Here is a 9,318-nt window from a genome sequence, read left to right as displayed (position 1 = left end):
TAAGAAACATACAAAACAGAGATACGATCATCGGAATAGACTCCAATATCTTCGAAGTAATATTTTAATTACGTCCTCACAATAATGGTCGGCCGACAATTTTTCGAACGTAGAAAAAGACACACAGCCAGTGCAAAAGTTGGACAAACTACAGCGTACAGGTTGAATTGCCGATTATATTTTTCAATACGTCGATCTCTGTATTTATCGATTACGATTTATCGGTACAGCGATAGTATAGTCTATTTTATATTGCACAGACTGTTAAAACGAATAATGTTGCTCAAGAACCTTTCGAGATTTGATTCTTAAAGTTTATGTACATCATATTATATAAATATTTGGTGATGTGCCATTGGAACGAGTTTAGTAATTTGACATTGTGTCTGTATCACAACATATCGCTCTGCTATATTATTAAATCCCATGGAACGTTCGTGTTAAAACTTAGTTATACATTTTATCGTAAATATTCCGTCTTGTATCATAGCTTGCTTAATCTACCTTCATTTTAAATACGATTCGATTTAGAAATAATCCTATAATTTCTTCGATATTAAATATCTAATTTCGGATAACTTCGACATTATTTATACAAATTATCGTATGTCGTATTAAATATTAGTGCGAACTTCCCAGAGGATCCATCGATTGTTTTACGAGTTCTCATAACGCCACTCTTGGGCAACACAATTCGCTCGAAACGTCTGTATTCGTATATAGTAACCATAGTGTAAGTAAGTACATGCCATGTATTTACAGTAGAAGGAGTTAAAAAACCAAATGACGAGAATTCATTTTTATTTTTCCAATGATATTTCTAATGATATCTCACGCTATTACACGATTTCCAAGTTTTGTCTGTTACAGTGCTCCGGTTTTTACGATCCTTTAACAAAATATAGATATCATGCAATAGCGGGAAAGCATGTGTAGCTTATTGCAATATCTCAATATCGCTAAACAAATAAGTAATGATTCGATTTCTTTATAAATAAATTCTTTTAATCCTGTTACGATTCCTGAGTATTTATATGCCAATTTCGGATCTGTTTTAACAAACCAGACAAATTTCAATATAAAATACAAATCTAAAATTACTCTTATCGACGATTTGTTTCACAATTCCCTTAAACTTAAGAAACCTTTTTAACATTAAAAAACACGATTGGACAAAAAATGGCGGAAAGGTCGCAAGCAGAGTTAATATATATAGCTATTTTTTCGAAGAATTTATCATTTAGCTTTCCAACTCTTCAAGTACGATCTTAAAGATAGTTTTGCGTGATCGTTAAGTATAATCGTAATTGATAGTCACGTTAGATAGCTCGTTTATTCGGTAACTATAATAGAGAATAGTAGTAAAAACACAGCGCGTGTCAGATCGATCGCGGAAATCGGATTGCTTTTAAAGATTTCCGTGATTGTTCCAACCATTTAACGTTAAAAAGTCAACAGTATTGTCGACGAGCTACTATTAGCGGATAGTAGAGGCAACTACGGTGATATGATTGAGTTTCGTTTATCTCGTTTCCGTAGCTTCAAAAGATTCGATCGTGAACCCTTCTCGCGATTATTTTACTTTCTTTCTTTCTTTTCTTTCGTTTGCAACGAATACGTTTCCTGCATCGCAAAATTGTTCAGCTACTTTCATTTCCGACCTTATTTCTAGTCGATTTTAGAATCGCGATAACATTTACACGTTCTTTCAAGAAAATCCGATCGAGCGTGGATTTTACATTGAAGTTTGTTTAAAAGTTGAAAGTAGACATTCATTTTCCTTGGTTCGATTAAAATTGATTCTACTGTAATGAAAAATTAATTGTAATCGATTTACATAAAATTTGATTTCATATATGGAAATAGGATTTAGTATCCATTTCGGTCAAGTAGGTTTGTCTCATGATTGTTCGAAAATATAGAGTAAATCGTGTCTTTTCTTCGTTCTTTTGTTTGATTTTATCTTTCTCTCGTTTTATTTTATCCAGTATATAAAATCACATGCATCTTTGTAATTATGGTACACGTCGAATTCGCTTTGACGATTGGAAAAAGTCCTTCGTGTATCAGGTTTCTTTCCTTTTCTATAATTTAAAACACATTTTGATGCACTAGATTTCATCTACACATAAAAATGCAAGAAACGTGAAACCAGGTTAATACAGGAAACGTACTGATCCTTGATCCAAAAGTATCACGACTGAGGATAAAAGGAGATTATTTCAACATTGGTTAACCATCACAACAACTGGTATCTTTACTTGAACTATTGGACTATGTTGTTAGTTAATATCTCTTTGTGCGTTCGTACCAATTTATATTTAATTAAAGAGAGAACAAGATTCATTATAGTAACAACGCAGGTTTGGCTGTTTGATTTTACATGATCGAGGCGTGAGACTAAAAAAATGGAAATTACCTATCTATTATATGTAGAAGCATCGGTAGCATAATTCTGTAATTAAGCGATTATTGCTTTCGATTTCGTTGCTGATATATCAAAACTATCGAGGCAGATGTTAATGAATCTTACAAACATTGCATTCTAACGAAGTTTTTAATAATCTATTATCTATCTCAGTGCGTTACAATTAATTGTAGGTACCTTTTCGAATACATAGTAACTTCTTCATTTAAGAAATTTTATATTCATAAGGTTTTTTAATTAATTGTGACACTAACGGATCAAGGACATACGAAATCACGTTCGTTTCAATAAAGATAGAATGAATAAAAATTAAAAGTAATTATTTTTAAAGATACGGCACTATGTGGACAAGTACACAATAAATAGCTACGTTATATTGTATGAGCAAAGTATTACAATTCTGACAAATTTTTGCGTTTTCTTACATATACTTTATCGAATGGATATATAAAACAAAGCACCAGTCATTTATATAATAAAATCATTACCATATTTATTTGTCGAATTTCCTAATTAATTTCTTAATATTAGTCTTCAAAGAAAAGTTGATTTGTTAGAAACTTATGGAATGTTTTCCGGGAGACTTGTAAAATAAAAATAATTAAGGAATTGCGTTAGCGTATTAGCAAACGTTTCGCGATTTTTGTTACAACATCGTACGAACTGAGACAACAAGAATAAATTTACTTTTACAAAAATATGAATTTACGAAATGTAAGATTCGGTGTGACTTAATAGTCTTCACTTGCTGATTTAACATACAAACCTTTACATGTTATAATTTTCAAATTCCTAAATCTAGCGAGTAATCGAAAGTCTATAAATGTTATATTTCATGTACATACTACAGAGAATCTATATTAAGAAGAATTAACCTACGACATAAACATCATTTTGCAAAACGATGTTCTTTCCATACAATTTACTGTTAAAGTTTAATTTTATTTCGAAAATGCCACTGAAACAAAAGACCAATTTTAGGTACAATAAATAATTGACAATATTAGAATTCTGCGAATATTCTTGTGTTTCGATCACTATGGCTGCTGCATTTTTGAATTAGATTTTCGAACAATTTCCAACACGATCCAAGCTTTTGAAGTTAGACCACGCCAGCCGTGAGGCGAACTTAATTCGAAAGATATAATTTAATATAAAGCTTAAATTCGATTAAATTCGTTCTGTGACAAAACATTTTTATGTCCATCCTTTGTAGGACGCGATATTGCAATTATCTAGCGTAACACGTAGCAAGAATTATAATCTGCTTATTTATTACTTTATTCTCTAGCGAGATTGATTGTGACGCGATGTAAAAACGCGAAGTAATTTCGAACTTTCGTGAACTAATTAAAACGATGTAAGATTTTCAAATTAAACAGTTTCATAAACAAAACTTCTCTGTTTCTAGACGAAATAGGTAGAATTAATTTTATTGGGTCAAATTCTCAGTGACATACGCTATAATTTTGTGAAAAGCAATAACAACAGTTAACGCTAATTATTGTTTGTTGTTTTGATACTGAGTTATGAGGATTTACAAGAAACGACGTTTCAGTATTGCTCGCTTCATTTCCTCTACAAGATTTTTTACTTTTCGTTCGATAGCAACAAGTATATATGTAATTTCACAACACTTGTTACTGTGATTACGTTTAAATTGAAAACTAGAAATTAAATTAAATTGAAAACTAGAAGAAACTACCACTATTTCTAACTGTCATAAAAGTGTTAAAGATCCAATAGCATGTTTTATTTTAGAAATTGCGAGCAAATAGAGATTAATCGAAAGGACGAAACTGGTTCGTTTCTGCTAAGAGAAAGGAAAGAATTTCGACTAAAGGTTATCACACGTTCTAATTGCGAACTGCAAGAACTTTTGCAAAATTTGTTGAAATTTTAATTCGTAGATTTAATCTTTTCCCTGTTTATACACGCTACGATGCCATTTTAACACATTGCGTACGGAGCTATGTTTCTCAAATTTCTTTTCCAAAAATTTTGAAAAAAGCTTTGATCATAATTCATATAAAGTATGTGTGTAAAGGTTTGCAATATAAGAATATTATATAAAAGTATTGAAAAGTATTGAGAAAAGAATATTGTATAAAAATTATTTTTTGCCGTATTACAGTATATGTATTAGTATTATTGTGGGCGTATCATAAGATCAAATTATCGAATGATACACCCGATTTGAAGAAAATACGATTAAAATATCTCATTGATAGTTCATTGGAAACTACGAAGAGTAGTATACTATACAAACGTATATACAAATGGTTTTCAAATCCATTGCAACTTTAATCAATCTTTCTCAGCTTTCAAAAACAAGAATTTGTTGAAAAACAAAAAATTTTGCTTAATTTAGCTTGGACAAAATTAAATAAATTTCGTCTAAGCTATAACTAGACAGTTGAATGTTAGTCCACTCTCCTTTTTTTTTTTATTAGAATTAAATTCTTTTTTAATACCAGCTGTCTAATGAAGATCAACGGTATTTCAACTTGTTACTATGCCATTGTTTCATTTGATTTGCATGTGATTATTGAATAACGTCAATATTTTCACTATGTGAAATCGATCTAGCCTTAAATATGCAGTGTAAAATTTTAATATTGCAAGATCAGTACGCAATGTATTAATATCGTAATTATCGTATTATGTTGAATTATAACTCGCGTAATACGAGTACATCCGAGATATCTTAAAACCACGATTTTAACGCTTTGCGCTCAATTTTCTAATTCTACTATATAATCTTTTTTATAATTTTCTTTTTCATCTAGAAATATGCATTCATTAAATGTCTTTTCCTTCGTTGAAAATAAACTCGGAAGAACCCGATGGTATGAACAAAGCGCGAACATACCATTGTTGTTTATTCAATTGTTAATTCCTCAGTGAAATGAATTTTTCTTTTAAACCGCAACGAAGATTACATTTCCTGTAGATATCACATTTTTGCTACGTTTAAGTTAAAATTCATTCTTTGTAAAACCGAGAGGCAACGTGTTAAATAAAAGTTACATTCTATCTCGTTTCAACCGAATATCCGCGAATAATTTTGTATAATTACACGAAGCAAAAGCGTCTATGTACATGTATATCTATTTATACATTTTACGATATATACGTTACACGTACACTATTAACAATCGTATTACATGTATTTTCGGCCGATTCGCGAACACTACTTGCCTTTCAAGATCCTCGCCATAAATGTTCTACAATTTTTAACAAAGCTATAAATACAACGTATCAACCATGTAAAAGTTGTAAAACATTATCACGACTGTGATAATATATATTTTTATACATATCCTTTATAACATTTCTTTACAATTCGCAAAAATCGTCTCTCTATGCTCGGAGTATATAACGAGAAACATGTTGAATTTTGCAAACGAAGATACAACCTACTTCTCAAGCACATTTATGGTAAAGATTTGTAGACGATTCGATTAAAAAATAATTGGGAAAGTTTTCCTGATTTCACATGATTTTTAAGATTGAAGTTTAAGATAATTTTTATTTCTTTTTCTTATGCTTTTTTTATGTTCTTTCTTTTCTTTAATCACTATGGTTTTGATGAGCGTCGATTAATACTACCTTCCTATATGAATAAACATGATAATATTTATACGCAATTTGATTATATTCGAAGTCTCTTAAATGTTTTCTATTGTAATTAGCAGACATTACGGTGGTCCAGTTAAAATGTTGTACAACGAAAATAAGATATACCGTTGTGAGTATAATTTTTGGACGCTTCGATTGCCCGTGTTTCGATCCTTCTTTTTGTACAAATTCAGATAAAATTATTCGTATTGACCCTTATGACTGCAATAGTAGATAAGTAACGTGACAACAAAGTGAAAATGCAATTATATCGTTATTTACTAGTACATACTCGTAAGTTATTCAAGAGATATATGTTCAGGAAAAGAGGCCGTATGAGATAGATGGCTAATTCGCGTGACCAATCCTGGACAATGTTGACATTTTATTGTTTTTATCAAGTAACTGAAATAAATAGAAGTGTATAATAAATATATACTTATAAAATATATTATACCGATCCATGTTTCAACTGAAAATTAAACAATACGAAAACCATTGATAATTTATAACACTTTGCTTTTCATATTATCGTAAAAAAATTTCATACAAATTTAAACGTTTTAATTTCCTTCTTGTATAGTTTACGTTATAGTAAAGGGAAAAGGAAAAACTTAATAAAAAAAAATATACATATAAAATTATCTTTGTATGTTTGTCAGATTTCTCAAGTTACTTAAATTTGACTCAATGGGTCAATTTGGAAATTATTGCAATGTCTAGAATCTACCCAGTACCTATCTAGTACGGGTTCTCATTATGATCCAAAAACGTACCTCGAGTTTCATCCCTTAAAATTCATCACTTATATAACTTTTTGGTTTAAACTTAACACGATTCTTTCACGCTGTTCTCCCGAGATTATCAGTTAATTTATAATAAATGTTCCCAGAGTATTCTCATAGAATCGAAAAATCGTGTGTTCCAACATTGATTATTAATCATTGTTCACAAAGAGATTTTATTGGAAAACGAAATCGTTAATGTTTATATACTCTTTACGCGCGTATTCACATTATTGATTGTCTCTACTTGTGGTCGGCAATATAATAATCGAGTGATTTTTGAAATTCATAAACTCTTAAAACGTTTTCTTGAAACGATCGATTGAACCGACTCGATTTTAGGATTAATGACATAAAAGTTTCGAGATCCTAAAAAACGTTTCTCGTTGAATTTTTATCAATACAAAAAATAATCTGGGTAGTATGGGAGCATTATCATCATAATATTTTTTTGTTTATATTGCATGAATAAAAAATTAGGTTGCATCCTCAAAGCTTTCGCAGTAACGTTACTTTCGAACAATATTTGTATCCTCTTAAACAATAATTTCTTCGTGTATTCTTCATAAAATATTTCATCCATAAAACACAAGAATTGCACGTATACCTCCTTATTTCTGATTACTTTTTTAATTGCAATATTTAACAATTCTTTTGCAACATAACGTATCTTTTTCAAATATTTTTCATCGTCATATGAAAGCATGAAGATTGTTGCGTACAGAGATATTGCTATTTAAGAATTGCTTTCAAGATTTAACTTCACACTCCTTTCGTACAATTTTCTCGATTCTTCCCCATAATCTTGTCTCCGTGAATTATTATTTACACATGTTTATTTATGAATTATTAACTTGCTTTATTCTTATTTGTATACTTATTCAACGAGAAACGTTTCATTGTCAGGGACGAAAGAGACTAACGTCGAGCGACTTTGCATTACGAAATTGAAAAATTCGTGCTGTACCTTCGGAGCGTACCTACATGTATGTATATATTGCCATTATAATATAGTTTAATAGTCCTACGATATCTCCTACGTTATTTATAACGCTATCTTACACCTAATTCTATCGTTGATATTATTAATTAGTTGCGTTATAGTGGAATTAGTCGAGTGAGAGGCACCATAGAATCTTTATATCGTACAATCTTAATACGTTGGAGCGCGTTTTACAGAGTATTTTTCCGTTTCCATTGAAGTGTAGCAACGTTTTCGAAGCTACTTACAAACCGAAAAATCTACCACAATGACAAGAAACCGAATTATGATCATAAAAATAAGCATTACATAACTTAATAATTATTAATGGTACATTTACGATCGATTGACTGGAATATGTTCGTCTTAATTGGACAACTTATATATTACGATTAGATAGTCGACTATAAAAGAACGAAAACTCTTTAACAACATATATTTTACAATTTTTTATATATCCAATTGCATTCGAGAAATTACCTTCCTTGAAAAATTTTTAATGATACTAAAAAGATACTCGATTCAAAAATACTCCTAAAAAGCTGCTCCGTTTAAGTTATATATTCTCGCTATATATTCATATGATATCCATATGTATGTATTTATATATATATATATACAGAATTGCGTTACGTTAGACTCTAATAATAATATAGTGAAGACGATAGATATATTCAGTGCAATATTTCGCCCGATTATGTACGTAATCCTAGTTATCAAGAAACTGGTCCGTCCCGCACAGAGATCGATTAAACTGAAAAATTTTCGTGCATTTCCAAAGCACACGTGCGTCTCAAAGAAACGATTCGCAGAAGATGCCGATTTGTTTTACCATTCGAATGTATAACGATATCCTCTCTTTCTTGTTGATTTAATTAAATTCAAACCGAAATGATCGAGTATGAAAGAATTGATTTATCACAGATTCATTTACTGTATCTTTGAACATGGATACATTGCTTGAAATCTTGAACTGAAAAATTTTGATGAAGATTTCTTCTTTTTTAATTATATGATATAAATTATTATTTTGTTCGAATAAATATTTTAATCACCTTTAAGCGAAGCGAGGCTACTTAATTTTGTTAGCCGAACTTCTGATTTAAATTACACGTATCAAATAAAAAATATTATTAAATATTTAAAAACTTATCAAATATCAAATAAAAAAATAATTGTTATTATAATTCATTGGTAAATTGCAATAGAAAAAGGAAAAAGGAGCAACGAAGATAAGTACTATACAAAAAAAAAAGAGATGCTCTATAATTATTTCATCTTTTTGAAACTTATTTCAGTTCTAATTATTGTTTAAATAATGAGCCCAGAATTTTTATAGCCATAAATAAAATATAACCTTTCCTTTACACTCGAATGGTCATTGAAAAATAAATAATAGACAGAAAAATGCTTCTTGTTGTACGACATACGTATGCACGCACACGTCTCGAATCGCTTAGAAATTAGATGTGAATTTATATATAATATTTTACGGTGTCAGT

Source organism: Bombus huntii, chromosome 2, assembly GCF_024542735.1.
Source record: "Bombus huntii isolate Logan2020A chromosome 2, iyBomHunt1.1, whole genome shotgun sequence".
NCBI classification, from domain to species: domain Eukaryota; kingdom Metazoa; phylum Arthropoda; class Insecta; order Hymenoptera; family Apidae; genus Bombus; species Bombus huntii.
Note: the sequence above shows the minus strand (reverse complement) of the source record.